The 13,919-nt window shown below is 55.5% G+C and overlaps 1 protein-coding gene across 1 annotated transcript in view; it reads right to left on the reverse strand.

Moving 5' to 3' along the window:
• The window catches only part of PDE2A (phosphodiesterase 2A), a 380,786-nt gene that overhangs the window by 91,086 nt on the left and 275,781 nt on the right, over window positions 1-13,919 (reverse strand). The gene's annotated exons all lie outside the window — the stretch shown is intronic.

A 13,919-nucleotide genomic window follows, 5' to 3' on the forward strand; every position in this document is an offset into this window, starting at 1 on the left:
GACTGGAGGGGTCTCAGGTGGGGGGATAAGAGCTGGCTGCTGGAAGGAGTTGGGGCTCTCACCTGGGAACTGACCAAGGGGATCAGATGCAGACAGACAGACTGACCATGGGGGTCACTGCAGCTTGGCTGGGCTCTGGGCTGGCCAGGCTGGACTGGGCTTTCACCTTCAGTTCTCTGTGCTAACGTAAGGGCTTCCTAGGCTGCGTTCCAGTTGACGGATAGACCCGGCTGTTCGGACACGCTGCGTGTGGTCCCTGTGAAGGCTCGGCGAGGGGCAGTAACCCCCGAAGACTGCGCAGGTCTCCGTCAGGGGTCTCTCTTGCTTGGACTCGCTGAGCGGAGCTCACGGCGGGAAGCAGGAGGACTGCAGGCCCAGAGGTCCAGTCTAAGGAGGCGGTGAAGCCGGGTGACGTACCCTGGAGGAAGAGCGAGACCCCTGGTGGGTCTGGCACATGGAAGGGTTCCTCCCAGACTGTTCCAAAGCTGCAGGGGGGGGGGGGGGAGCGCCAATCCTGTGGGTCCGTGACAGGCGGCTCCCTGCCTTTGGCACCTAAGGCCGCGATTTAGGCACCACTGATGTCTCCAAAGCTGCCGCTCAGGTCACACTCAACCCTAGAGATGGCAGCACACAAAAGACAGCAGGGGAGGGGAGAGCAGGGAAACCCAGGGGAGCGTGGCAGAGGGATGGAGTGGGAGACAGGGCAAGAGAGGTTTGGCTGCTGAGGCACGACCGACCTGGATGGCTGATCTGGCTTAGGGTCTGGATTATCTGGGCGCCTGGCGCGGGGCGAGGTTCAACCGGGCAGCAGCCCACCCAGGGTTAGGCAGTGCAAAGCTAAGCAGAGCAATGCCCAAGCACCTCTGAGGACCTGGGCCTTACCGTGTGGACAGACGTGAGTAGCAAAGGAAAGGTCGTTGTGCCCATCTCCAGATGGGAAACTGAGGCACGGCTCGACCAAGGGACTGGCCCGAGATCACACAGGGAGGCCATGGCAGGCTGGATTCCAAAGGTCTTTAGGCCCCTGAAGCTACAGATAGGACAGAGCTGGGTGCCGAGCTCACTGGTTTCAATGGCACGTAGCAGCTTTGGCTTGTGAAAATCCTACCTGGCGCCGATCTGCAGCTTCAGTGCCTAAAGCCCTTGGGAAGTCTGGCCCCGGGTACGGCTCTCCCAAGTCTAGCCCAGTGCCTCGCCCATGAGCCCCGCCTTCCTCTCCAATTAGTGCTCAGACTTAATAACCCACTTCCCGCTTTGAACGGCCTTTGCACACCCTCGCCCCTCCGAAGTCAGGCTCCAGCTCCCAGTTTAAGCCCTCGCAGACTTTTAAACGCGACGCTGTCCCGAGTCAGGGCAAAGCTCTCCTCTCTGGTCTGCGCTGCAGGGGTGGGCACCGGTCCCCGGATTTCTCAGGGCTGGTTCTCCCACAATCCCCTGGGAAAGCATCCCGAGAACGGCTCGTGCCAGGCAGTACTAAGAAGCAGGGGATGGACCCCTGGCACTCCCAGTGCCACAGACCAGCGAGTGCAGCGTCAGCGTGGATACAGCCGCATCAGCGCCCTCTGCTTTCACTCCAGCTGGGCGAAGTGGAGGGGCGTCCCTCAAGCGGAGATAACTCGATTAACTCGGCAGGGGAGACAGACCCGGAGTGACGCCGGGGCGATCTGGAGTCACTGACCTGGGTTTCTAAGCCGTTTCGCTTCGCACAGTTAAACTGTCAGCAAAGCCCTTTTCCAAGCCAGCCCGGCCTCCTGCTAGCACGGCCGCCAGCGATGGGCTCCAGGCTGGAGGTCGGCACCGGGCTGCCCCAGAGGGACCTGGTTCAGAGGGGCGGCCGGAGGGAATAGGTTGGGATGGTCTCAAGACAGCCCCCAGTGGCCAGGTGTTCCAACGGCATCATTCTGCCGGATCCAAGTGGGCTTGGACCGTCCTCTCTCCCAGTGGAGGCACGCTGAGGGCCAACCACTGCGAGATCTGCCGTACCGCGGGGAGGACGCCGTGGGGCAGGGGGGCTTTTTCCCTAGGAAGCTAAGACGAGAAGATGGAAGAGACGACCCACCAGGTGGGGGGTGCGGACGCCTCTGGGTAAGAACACCGGTGGGTCCCTTTCAATCCATCCCTGGGTAAACAGCCTGCCTGCCTCGCTGGGCCCATCGCCACCTCACAGACTCAACCCTGGTCCACACTTGCACGTTTTGCTGGCATGGGAGTGTGAAACACTTCTCCCCTAGCAGCAGAGCTGTGCCCTCGCGTAGACGCAGGTACACCAGCAAAAAAAAAAAAAGACAGAAGAGAGCCCGTGTAGGTTTCGCCAGTGTAACTTACGTCATTTGGGAAATTGGTATACTCTAAACTGCAAAAGCACCCGTCTTCCAGTACGAGCCACAGCTCCGCTAGGAGCATAGCTGTACTGGCAACCCCTATGTAGTGTAGACAAGGCAGCGGTTTCACGCCCACCCAGCCTGTCTCTGCCCCCCCGGCTCTCATCTGCCAGCAGGCGTGACTTGCTGTTTGCTCACACTGATTTTGTGCCCTCTCGGCCAGAGAAAAGGTTCCTTTGCTGCTGCATACGGGCTGCAGGTCCCTGGCCCGGCCCGCATGCAGCTCATGGGCTGACCCAGAGGTCCTCACTGCAGCTTTGTTCAGTCTTTCTGCTGGATGCTCTGTGCTGGGTGTAGGGGAGGGGCCACCACTTGGGATCGGTGTGACAGGGGGTATTCTGTACGGTGGGTGAGGCAGGGGCATGGGCCTTGAGCCCGTCTTCCCGATGGAGGCCTCTGCTTCCTGTCTCGTCCAGGGTCCAGAAGGGGTCAGCCGTGAGACATGCACACGTGTTCCCGACGGTGGGGCACAAGAGCGAGAGGTTTACTGGAGACCGGCCATCTGGTGTGTGGCCACTTATCCCCTTTATGGCTGTTTGCGCTGCAGGATCGTGCTTGTGCTGAAGAGCGTTTTATGGCTCCGTGTACACAAGAGATACACCTGGGGTGTGTGTCTATGTACCGTTTACAGCGCCCTCCCTTTTACAACTGTTTGCCTACGCGCTTTTACCGCAGCCGTGGCGATGAAGCCGGGGCCCTGCCCCCGGCAATCTCCTGCAGCCCCGAGCAAGTCAAACAAGGAGCGGTGCCGGGTCCCACGTCAGAGAGCAGGAACTGTGCGCATGATGGTCCCAGTAAGGCTGCACCTGGAATAGCGTGGCCAGTTCTGGACGCACCCTACGACAAGTGGGATGTCACCAGATTGGAGGTAATTCTGAGCAGAACAAACACAACGTCCTATGACAAGGGAAGAGGAACGCGTGCTGAGTTTGGCTGCACAGCGGATCGCGTGGGGTAGCAGCGACGGGTGTGAATGACCAGCCGCTCGCCGGGACTCATCTCCCCCACCTGCAGTACAGGGCTGAGAAGGCTTCTTTTGTCCGTCTTGTCCAGTGAGGCTGTGAACTCTCACTGTGTGCACGTGCAGCACCTAGCACAACGGGGCTCTGATCTCGTTCAGGGCCGCCAGGTGTCCTGCCATACAAAGCACATGGTACGCAGGCTCCTGGCCAGCACGCTCCTGCGCAGGTGAGGCCAAACTCTGGATCAGACCGCTGCCCACATGCCCAGTGGAGCGGAGGTTTCAGGGCAGTGCAATGAGCCAGCCGCCATCAGCTGCTCTCCAGCCTAAGCAGCATGCCTGGTTAATCTCCGCCCTAATTGAATTATCAACAGCAGGCCGGGGACAAGCCAAGCAGAGCGCATCCCCGTTGAGTGCCCTGATCTGATCAGCAGGGATGGTGCCTCCTTTGGCTCACGGCCCCCCACTTTCAACAGGGCTGTAAAGGGACCCGGCGACACGTGGAATAAAACTGGTACTCGGCTGATTCCCCTTTCAGAGAGCCCTGGCGCCTCCCGAATAAGCACTGAGCAGCCAGACGGGAGCAACTCAGGGCCAGATTCACCCCATGGCAAGAGGGCGCAACAAGTCAGTGGAGTTGCACTGGTTTACACCAGGCCCGCCGTCATCTCCTCTCATGACAAAAACAGCCCAGGGGCTCGGGACCGTGGCCCAGCGGTTACAGCAAAAGCTTAGGAAGCAGGAGGCCCTGTTTCCGTTCCCTTGCTCTGCCACAGACTTCTTGCGTGACTGCAGGCAAGTCACTTAGCTTCTCCGTGCCTCAGTTTCCCACCTCTGCAATTGGGCCAACAGCCCTGCCTCATGCGGGAGGGGTACATGAGGGTACATACGCTAAAAGACTGAGCTGATCCAATGCTATGGCCAGACAGGTGCCGGAGATGGATGGATTTACAGTGGCTGTACCCGCATGTAACTGTTCACTTCCACGTAGTTGCCTCCTGATTTGCACCAGGGCAGCAGAAAGCAAGATCTGGCCCTGGGAGCATCTGCTAGGAAAGGGTTAATCCAGCCTCCCTTCACCAGGGTTCAGCCCCAGGCCTGCTCTGTTTGTCCAGAGGAGTTGGGTGGGTGTTACCCTCTGGTCCTGCAGCCACAAGCTGCTGCTAAAGGCAGTAAACTTCCCCAAGGCAGAGAGACCTAATTTGTGGGAAATCACTGAGGTGCCAGCGCTTTGCAGAGCCACGCGGGCCCCCGATGGGACGCAGAGGGAGTGAACATGCTGGAGCTCAGTCCGTCATCTGACCCGACAGCGAACGGTTACATCCATTGAAAGGGGTGGGCCCTATCTCAGCGACGCTGGCATAAATCCGGAGTAGCCCCACTGAAGCCCGCGGCGCTGCTGGGCCACAGAAATGCAGGATCTAGGCTAACGTGCAGTGGCACGGATATGCCTTTCTAGGCCACACTGGGCCAGATTCTGACCTCAGTGACACTGGTGTAAATCTGAAGGGGCTCTGCTGAAATCCGTGATTTCTGCGGCACCGTGAGAGCAGGGACAGCAAAGCAGGTTACAAAGATTAATTTTGCCATCGCCCTTCTGAAATACAGAGGTGTGCTCCCCATGTTACAGAGGGGTAAACTGAGGCACGGAGTGGCAAAGTGACTTGCCTCGGGCCACAAAGTGATTCAGTGACAGAGCCGGGAATACAATACTCAGTCCTTTGCTTTAAGCACTAGCCCACGATTCCTTCACTTCCTCTGATATACCGGGAAACACTCATTGTAATTCACTTTTCTGGATATTTTATCAAGCCGGCGTTGATTTGTTTTGTGCTTTGCGTGGGTGACGAACGTGGAGTAGGAGTCACCCCGGGTGAGGGCCAGCCCAATGCCACGGCGTCAAACTGGAGCCGATAACGGTGCATAGGCCATGGGGGTCAATTTCACCCCTAACCTGGAAGGAAAGGATGGAGACTGTCTGTGGCAGAGAGCAGATGGCGCGGGGAGCGTACGCTGTTTATAAGGGGGAAGCTACCAGGAGGCCAGCTGGTCTAGTGGTCATGGAGAAAGGCTGAGAACCAGGCTGACCCCGACTGACTGGCCCACTCACCCTGGGTCCCCTGGGCAAGTCACAGAGCCGCTTACCCCATGGGGAAAACACCGGATGTGGAAAATCCGGGCACAGCAGCTGCTGCCCCACCTGAGCTCAGATTTCCAGCCTAAGTGTATTTTCCCCTCTGGTGACTTTAGCGAGCACAAGTCCTGAAGTGGATGTGGGTGCTGAACTCCAGCTGCTCCCTCCAAGTCAAGGCAGGTCGAGGGAAGCTGTATGGGGGACAGGGTTAGCTTGTGGCTAAGATACTGGATTGGCAGTTGGGGGCCCTGGGTTTCATGCCCAGTGCTGCCACAGCCTCCTTGTGTGACCTTAGGCAAGTCACTTTATGGCTTTGTGCCTCGGTTTCCCCAATCTGTAAAAGGGGGGTGACACCCCCACCCTCAGTGTGGGGGTTGTGATGATTGTTTCATGTACCAGGTGCTGGGCAATCACAAGAGAAGACAAAGTGGCTCTTTATTAAGAGAACTATTTACAGAGCGGCTGCAGCTGCAGCCAGCATTCCAGCCATGTGCACACAGACTGACTTCCTGGTGCCTCCTCGGAACTCTTCCCCCCTGCAACCTGTGCTCCTCCCTCCGAGTTCCAGGCAGGTTGCTACAAAGATCTGTTGATTGCTGCTTGCCTGGCAGTCACGGGAGCCATTGCTGCACCAGCTCTGTGGAGACCAGTGCCTTCCACCAGCACTACAGTCACTCAGCACGGGGGCATTATAAAACGGGAGCGATGGAAAGGACAGAAGCACTGCCCGGGTTAATACATCCGTGTCTGGGGCCTATCTCAGAACACTGAGTCCGTCACCAGGGTTGTGATCTCACTCATATAGTTTGGGTTTGCCCAGGGTGCTGGTAAATTGTCCAAGAGATGGACTCCCGTGCTTCCTATGGGGAGAACCTTCCATGGCCAACGCCAGCTCACAGCCAGGAAGCTGTTCCTGGTAATCAGCCCTGATGTTATCTCCCCATTTCATCCCATATGCTGGCTGCCATGCTAAATCATTCCTTTCCCTGCTCGGGGTCAAATATCTGCAGACTCATCCCCTGAGATATGCACACTGGGAGGTGAAGGACTCACCCAAGGCCAAACAGCAGGGCAGTGGCAGAACCGGGGTCAACTGCCCCCCGTCTCGTGCCTTATCTGCTCTACTGCCCTGCCTGATGACACACAAAACCAATGATGGCAGCTAACAACCTACAGCAGTGGTTTACAACCCCGGGGGGGGGCCGCAGACTAGGGCAAAGATTTCCAAAGGGACATTTTTCAGGGGTCCGCAAATGAAAAAAAGTTGAAAACCACTGACCTAGAGCGACCCCTTCCTATTCCACGCCAGGAGTTCAGAGCAAATGAGGCCAGGATCTCTCTCCAGCCAAGGAATCCGCCCTCCATTTACGGGATAGCTCATAATATCCCATAAACCAGCCCCCCGAGCAGTTTGTGGCTCTTTTCTCAGCTCCTTCCAACCTGTCAATCTCATTCTAGTTTTGTGGGGATGGCACCAGCCCAGGCCACTGTAACACAGCAGTCAGTGTGTGCCTCCCGGAGTCCCCGTCCGCACCTGATCTGCAGAGGATACGAGTCTGCGACTGCTCCCCACAGGGGGGTTAGTCCTCTAGCTGCCTGCAAAGGCTCAAACTCCAGAAATCCTGGGTTCAATTCCTGGTGATGACAGGGGTGGTGGAGCTCCATAATGCTGATCACGCAGCTCTGTGAATCCTACATTGCTGCCGCCATTGATTGTGAGGCGCAAGGCATTGGGAGTGAACAGCTTCCGCCTGTGTGAATCTATCCTTGCCAGGAATGGATCTATTTCTCTGCCACCACTGACTGAAGAAGACTCTGTGTGTGTGGAGCTTCCCACCCCCACCCGGACCTGAATAATTTATCCTGAAACCCGTCAGACTATTTCACTTCCAAACACACCCAGGATCCGTTTCTCCAGGCCACAGCGGTATTTTTACAAGGGGGTCTTTAAAAAGTTTAATTAAACAAGGGCTGGCTGCTCGTGGCGCTCCCAGAGCAGGAACATCCAGGTCACCGGCTCCCGATGACGCAGCAGACGGGCCATTAGCCACAAGGATCAGCAGCCAGGTCGCTGCTTCGGAACTTGAATTTAAATCAGTTCAGCAATCCGTTTTTGTTTTTTTTTTAAATACAGAGGAAAAATCAGCCCACATAGGAGACTAATAATTACATCCAGCGCTTCCCATGCCTAGATCCCGCAGCACGTTATGAAGGCAGGTCGCTGTCACCACCCCCATTTTACAGATGGGGAAACTGAGGCATGGATCAGTGGAGGAACTTGCCCAAGGTCACAGAGTGAGGCAGTGATAGCGACAGAGCCTCTTGACTCCCTGCCTCATGCTTTATTTGCTGTCCCACAATAGCTGGCACCATCGAGACCTGGGGGTGGAAGTGAACATCCTGGAATGATCCCTTCCATAGTCCAGACCAGGACTTTAGAACAACTGAGGCAGAGTTCCCTGCCCTGCCCAGGAACGTGGGACAAGCCAGGCCAGCTGGGAGAGTCTGTTTCTGGAAGACCAAGACCTGGTTCTATCAGTACCTTGCTGTTTGAACGCTCCGTGCCTCAGTTTCCCCACACGTGAAATGGAGGTGATGCCACTCACCTCCTTTGTAAAGTATCAGAGGGGTAGCCATGTTAGTCTGGAGCTGTAAAAAGCAACAAAGAGTCCTGGGGCACTGTAGAGGAGCGGACTCACCCCTGCGGCGCCTCCTGCTGGTCTCTTCCGGGAATTAGCTCATTTCAGCTCCGGAGCGCCCTCTGCAGGCTGGTGATCTGCCTGTCCTCTGGCCCCATGTCCCTCCCTGGACCCCGGTGCCCTTGTACCTGGGGTGCTGCCCCCTAGCAGTAACCCCTCAGTCTTAGGGTCCCCCCTCCCCAAGGAACCCACACCCACTATCCCCACCTCACCTCAGAATAAGGCCACTGCCAGTCACCAACTAGCCCCCACTCCCTGGGGCAGACTGCAGTATAGGCCACTCATCACAGGCAAGGAGGGTTTGGACCTGCTGCCTTGGCCTACCCCTGGGCTGCCCTCTGCAACCCCCAGTACCCCTCGGCCTTCTGCTAGGCCGCAGCCTGGGGCTTTCCAGGCTGGAGCTCCCCAGCTCCTCAGCCTTTCCCCAGCCCTGCTCCACTCAGGTACCCTGTCTCTAGCCCCCTGCAGCCAGGCCCTTCTCTCTCTGAATGCAGAGAGAGACTGCTGAGCTCCTGGCTCCCAGCCTCTTTATACAGGCCAGCTGGGGCCTGATTGGGGTGTGGCCCAGCTGCGGCCGCTTCCCCAGCCAGCCCAGCTTTTAGAGCTACAGCCCTCTCCAGGGCTGCTTTCAAGCCCTTCCAGGCAGGAGCGGGTGTCCACCCCGCTACAGGCACCTTATAGACTAACAGACGTATTGGAGCATAAGCTTTTGTGGGTGAATCCCCACTTCGTCAGACGCTCTGAGAGCAGCAGATGACGAGCGCTAGGGAAGAGCTCGGGATTGTTAGGATGAGGATGGAGGCCGGATTTTCAAAGCTGCGGTTGGCTTCAGCTGGAGCTGTGGGTGCTCAGCACCCCGGGAAAGCCAGGCTCTGAGCGCATGAAGATTCCTGATCATTATTTGCATTGGAGTAGCACCCAGGGGCCCAGACCCTGGATCAGGGGCCCATTGCAGTGGGCGCTGTACAAACACCTAACGAACGGACGGTCCCTGCCCCGAACAGCTGAATGGAAGCTGAGAGACAGCAGATGGACCCAGACAGACGGGGGCGGGGGGGAGCCCCAGGAAACAATGAGATGTGACTGGGCTGTGTGCTGGGCCGTGGGCGCAGCTCCCCCAGAACCCGGCGGGGCTCAGAAGTGTGGCCGCAGCACAGGCTGTGCGTTTGAAATGCTGGACCCTGCCCTAGCAGCCCCAGCGGGGGCAAACGAGACAGAGATTCCCCCACTTTCGTTATCCAGCGTCAGTCCCAGGCATTCCCAGCCCAGAGGCGCACCCATGTGCATGGACCAAGGAGCAAGATAGGCTGATGGTCTAGCTCCGTCCGAGGTGTCCCAGCTCCAGCGCTGACCGCCACCCCCCCAGCAAGGAGCAAAATGCTGATCCCGCGTCTGTGCCCTAAAAGGGCCGTTTGATCTGCCCACGGCTGGGGCTGAGTTTATGCTCCGAAGCAGAGAGGCCTGGGGTAGACTGGGGCCTGGGTACAGTCTCCTCCCTTCACAGCAGGGCTGGGCTGTAGCCCTTCAACGGGGATCGCTTGCCCTGCTGCAGCTCCTGTTTCACAGAAGTCTCCGGGGCTGTTGGTACGGCACGAAAAGTCTCTCAGATTGGCATCTGGGAGAGCCGCCTCCACGCCAGCCCCTGCTGGTCTCCTCCCCCTGCGTGTTGGTTTCTTCCAGCAGCTCAGGGATGGCCGCAGTGGCCCTGTTTGTCAAGGAGGGCCGGGCTGACCCCCGCCGGCTGCCGGGCCACGGCCTGCTTAGAACAGAACCGGTGCCTCCCCACGGTGAGGGATTCGCAGCGAGAGGGAGCTTGCAGCGTGCGGGGCTATGGAGGCGCCCGGCTGGGGAAGGGCGACTTGAATGAATGAGGTGGCCAGGGCCGTACTCAGCAATCCGTGGGGCAGGCAAGGATCCGAGCCGGAAGCAGGGAGCTGCACCCAGGAGAAGTCTCAGCAAACAGAACTCCCGACCACGTGTGCACAAAACACAACGCCTTCCCTTGCTCCCCATTCTACCAGCATGGAGAGCCCTGGTACAGGCAGAGGGATGAGAGCACTGAGTGTACCACGTAACTGCATCCGTACGAGACATTGTACCAGCTTAAGGGTATCGGTAAAAAAACCACCTCCCTGACTGACGTAGTTAGACCGGTACAAAATCTGCATGTAGCTCAGGCCTAAGAACTGAAAGCCTTTCCAACTCTTCTCTGATCCGCTGCTATTCTAATGATTTGCCTCAGTAATTTCCTGCCGCAGGGAGTTCCACAGCTACCGGTGCGTCGCATAGCAACAAGGCTGCCTACTTTGGAAATGCTGACATTTTGCAGCAGCGGTTAGAGCTTGCAATAGTTTCTCTCTTATCTTTAAACTGCCATCCCTGAGGTACTTATCTCCAGTTACCATTCTCTTATGCTGAATGTATACAGCCCACATTCCTTTAGCAGCTGAGCGCCGTACAATCGTAATGTATTTATCACTGCCCCCCTAGAGCCGTCCCGGAACGCCCCAGAAAACCAAGCTTAAAACCCAGCGACTCTGAGAGCTATAAAACCCTCTGGCTTTATTAATATGGTGACAGCGTTTCATGGAGCCGGTGCCAGCCTGAGGTATACAGCAGCTAAGAAATTAAATAGGGGAGGAGCGCTGAGTCACTGAATGGAACAATTTAATTTCTGCCTCCTTCTCTCTCGGCTTATTGCCTAACAGAGCCTCTCCTTCCCCAGAGCAGTAAAGAGCAAACGTAGTTAGCAGTGGGGTCAGGGAGCCGAGAAGCAAGTGGGGGAGGGAAAGAACTCACATCGCCAAAGTTGGGTTTATACAAGTATTGTAATGAATGGGCTAGTGTATCTATGTCACCACTGCCCTCTGCTGGATAGAATGGGAACTGCCCAGATGTGTGTCATAGATCTTCTACTGCAGACAGCTGATGGAGATTCTCCTCTAGTGCACAAGGAAGGAAGTTGTGCTTTTGGGGCAGTAGGATGTACGTTTTAGTGCCAGCGAAAGGTGCGGGGTTGTCAGCCCTGGGGTCTGAAGGCCTCACAGAGCAGAGGAGTGGCAGGCTTCCCCAACATGCTGCCCGACTAATTCTGGATGCACATGAGAAAAGCGGGCTGTCTGTTCAGAGATCTGTTCTGAGAGCAGCAGGGCTAACTGCTTCTCTCCCCAGCCTGCTTTTCCACTGCAGGATTCCCTGGGCTTTTCAGTTCCCTCTCCCCCCAGTGAGGTCACAATCCTCTGTTTTGACATCACAATTCGTTGCCACGGAGACAACGATGTCACTAAAGCAGAGGATTAAGATTCCTAAGCAACAATAATCCTGTTGTCATGCTATTGTCCTTACACATAAATAAATAAAAAATGAAGGACACCACCTCCTTTCCGTCCTGTGCAGAACGAGACTCCTATCCATCCATCTGTCCATGGTGGTTTTAGGATGCCCGTCACTGGTGCACTCAGGCACTAGAATGTTTTTCCAAAATGTCTGTGATGCAGAGATCTTTAGCAGGGCTAATGAATGAATGGAAAAACCACTTCTGCCCTACAGAGGGTGGTCTTTCCCTTCCAGGTGAGTCAGCTGCCACACTGCACCCCAGAGGCGGTTGCATTTCAGGGATGGGTAAAGTGATATTTGTATACATAAGGCCAACTCTTCCCCCCTTACTGGGTTCTATTCCCAGCTCTGTCACTGACTCCCCGTGTGACCTTTGGGCAAGTCACTTCCCCTCTCCATGCCTCAATTTCCCCATCTTTTAAAATGCGGAGAACAGGGCCACTGACCGACTTCACAGAGTTTGAGTGCTGTTCAGATACCCCGGTGCTGGGAGCCACAGAATTACCGAGGGCTGCCAGCAGTTGAAAACATTTAAAAGGACCCACAGAACAGGAATCCTGCGTGAGGCAGTGGATTAGCAAACAGCTGTTAATCGGGCCCATGAGATGGCCAGGACTGGAATAGCAGCGGGTGGAACTGAAGATCAGGACTGAGATGCACTGGCAGAGCCGTGCGGGAAGTTTGTACAGTCCCTCACTGTCCCTCTAGAGCTGCCTCAGCCTTCACTGCCATTAGCTGTAAATTCCCTTACAGATGGAAAAATCAATCAAACAAACAATTCCTGGCGACCGGCAAACGGGAAAGCAAAGTGCTGTGCTTGTAAATCTGCCCCCCCTTTCCCTGCCGCTGCTCCATTTGACCGGCTGGCAGGTGATTTCATGCTGCAGACGTTCGGCAGCGGGCTGAGAGAGAGGAATTCAAATGACTGAACGAAGCTTTGTACCAACTCCATTGATCTCTGGCTAACGGTCTACTCAGCAAGCCGGCTGCTTCCTAACGAACTCCAGCCCAGACTGCAGTAGTTCTGCAGCAGATGAGAGTCAAGAAGAAATGACACTGATTTATTCTAATACCCCAGAGAACCGAATCACTAGAGGAAGTGAGAATATATTGTAACAAACCCAGGGCCACCAGGGATTCCATGGTTACTGCTACACTTCGCATCATTTCTTCTTGGAGCTGCAAAACGGCAGCAAGGCTAGAATCCAGATCCTCCTGCTCAGAAAGAAACCCAGCCCTCAGCCACAGGAGAACCTTCAGTAGCTGGTAACAGTATCGGGCCTATGACACACTGCTGAGCAGTGCTGATTCCACCCAGTAGAGGGTGGTGATCAGTGCACACAGAGCAAGCACATTTTTAAAAAGTGCATTTTCAAAAGAGCTTTAGAAATCCCTGTCACACTCCCGTATCGCTACTCTGGCGCCACCGCAGCAACGGACTTCCCAATGGGACATAAAGACAGAGACAAATCCCTGTCCCATTAGATTCACAGATACAGCCAGGACCACGACGGCCAGTTGTCTGATCTCTTGCATAGCACAGAGCAGAGAACCTCCCCAGTAAACTTTGTATCAAGCCCATAACTTCTGTTTGAGCTAGAGCATCGCCTTCAGAAAGGTGTCCAGGCTTGACTTAAAGATGTCAAGTGACGACAAATCCATCATGTCCCTAGATAAGTTGCTCCATCGGTTAATTCCCCTCCCCACTAGAAACCACTGAAAAGCACACAGCTGTGCATAACAATGCTGCCTTCCCAAGGTCAGAACTTTCTCAGTCCAGAGCTCATTTTCTTCACACTAGAAGTTTTTCTTCCTGCTGCAGTGAGGGCTACAAAAGCCGCCAAGTTCGGAGTTCCTACCTTCAATCGTTGTTAAAGTTACACGAGCCTTTTACTTTAACCAGAAAATCCCAACACCACAAACTCATTTTTTTAAAGTCCTCCTAAAATAATCAGACTGGACTATATTATCCAGGGGTGAGATAGCTCAGTGGTTTGAGCATTGGCCTGCCAAACTCACGGTTGTGAGTTCAATCCTTGAGGGGGCCATTTAGCGATCTGGGGCAAAAATCTGTCTGGGGATTAGTCCTGCTTTGAGCAGGGGGTTGGACTAGATGACCTCCTGGGGTCCCTTCCAGCCCTGATATTATATGATATTGACCTAATAAGAATTGCTGAAGTTTTTAAGAGTGTCCAAATTCCAGTGCCTCAAAAGAAGCCCAGAACATTCAACTGAAAAAGACAGAAACAAGTGCTTTGATCTTCCCTTTGCCCCCAACAAAAAGCAGCTGAAATGACTTGGCTCAAACATGTCCCCCAGGTTCACCTTCAGGGCTTGGACCGAGTCTGGGACATTTTAGCCTTCAGGAAAATGCTGAGTCATTTTAATAAAGGGGGTTGGAATGGAGA

This window comes from Emys orbicularis, chromosome 1, assembly GCF_028017835.1.
Source record: "Emys orbicularis isolate rEmyOrb1 chromosome 1, rEmyOrb1.hap1, whole genome shotgun sequence".
Classification (NCBI taxonomy): domain Eukaryota; kingdom Metazoa; phylum Chordata; order Testudines; family Emydidae; genus Emys; species Emys orbicularis.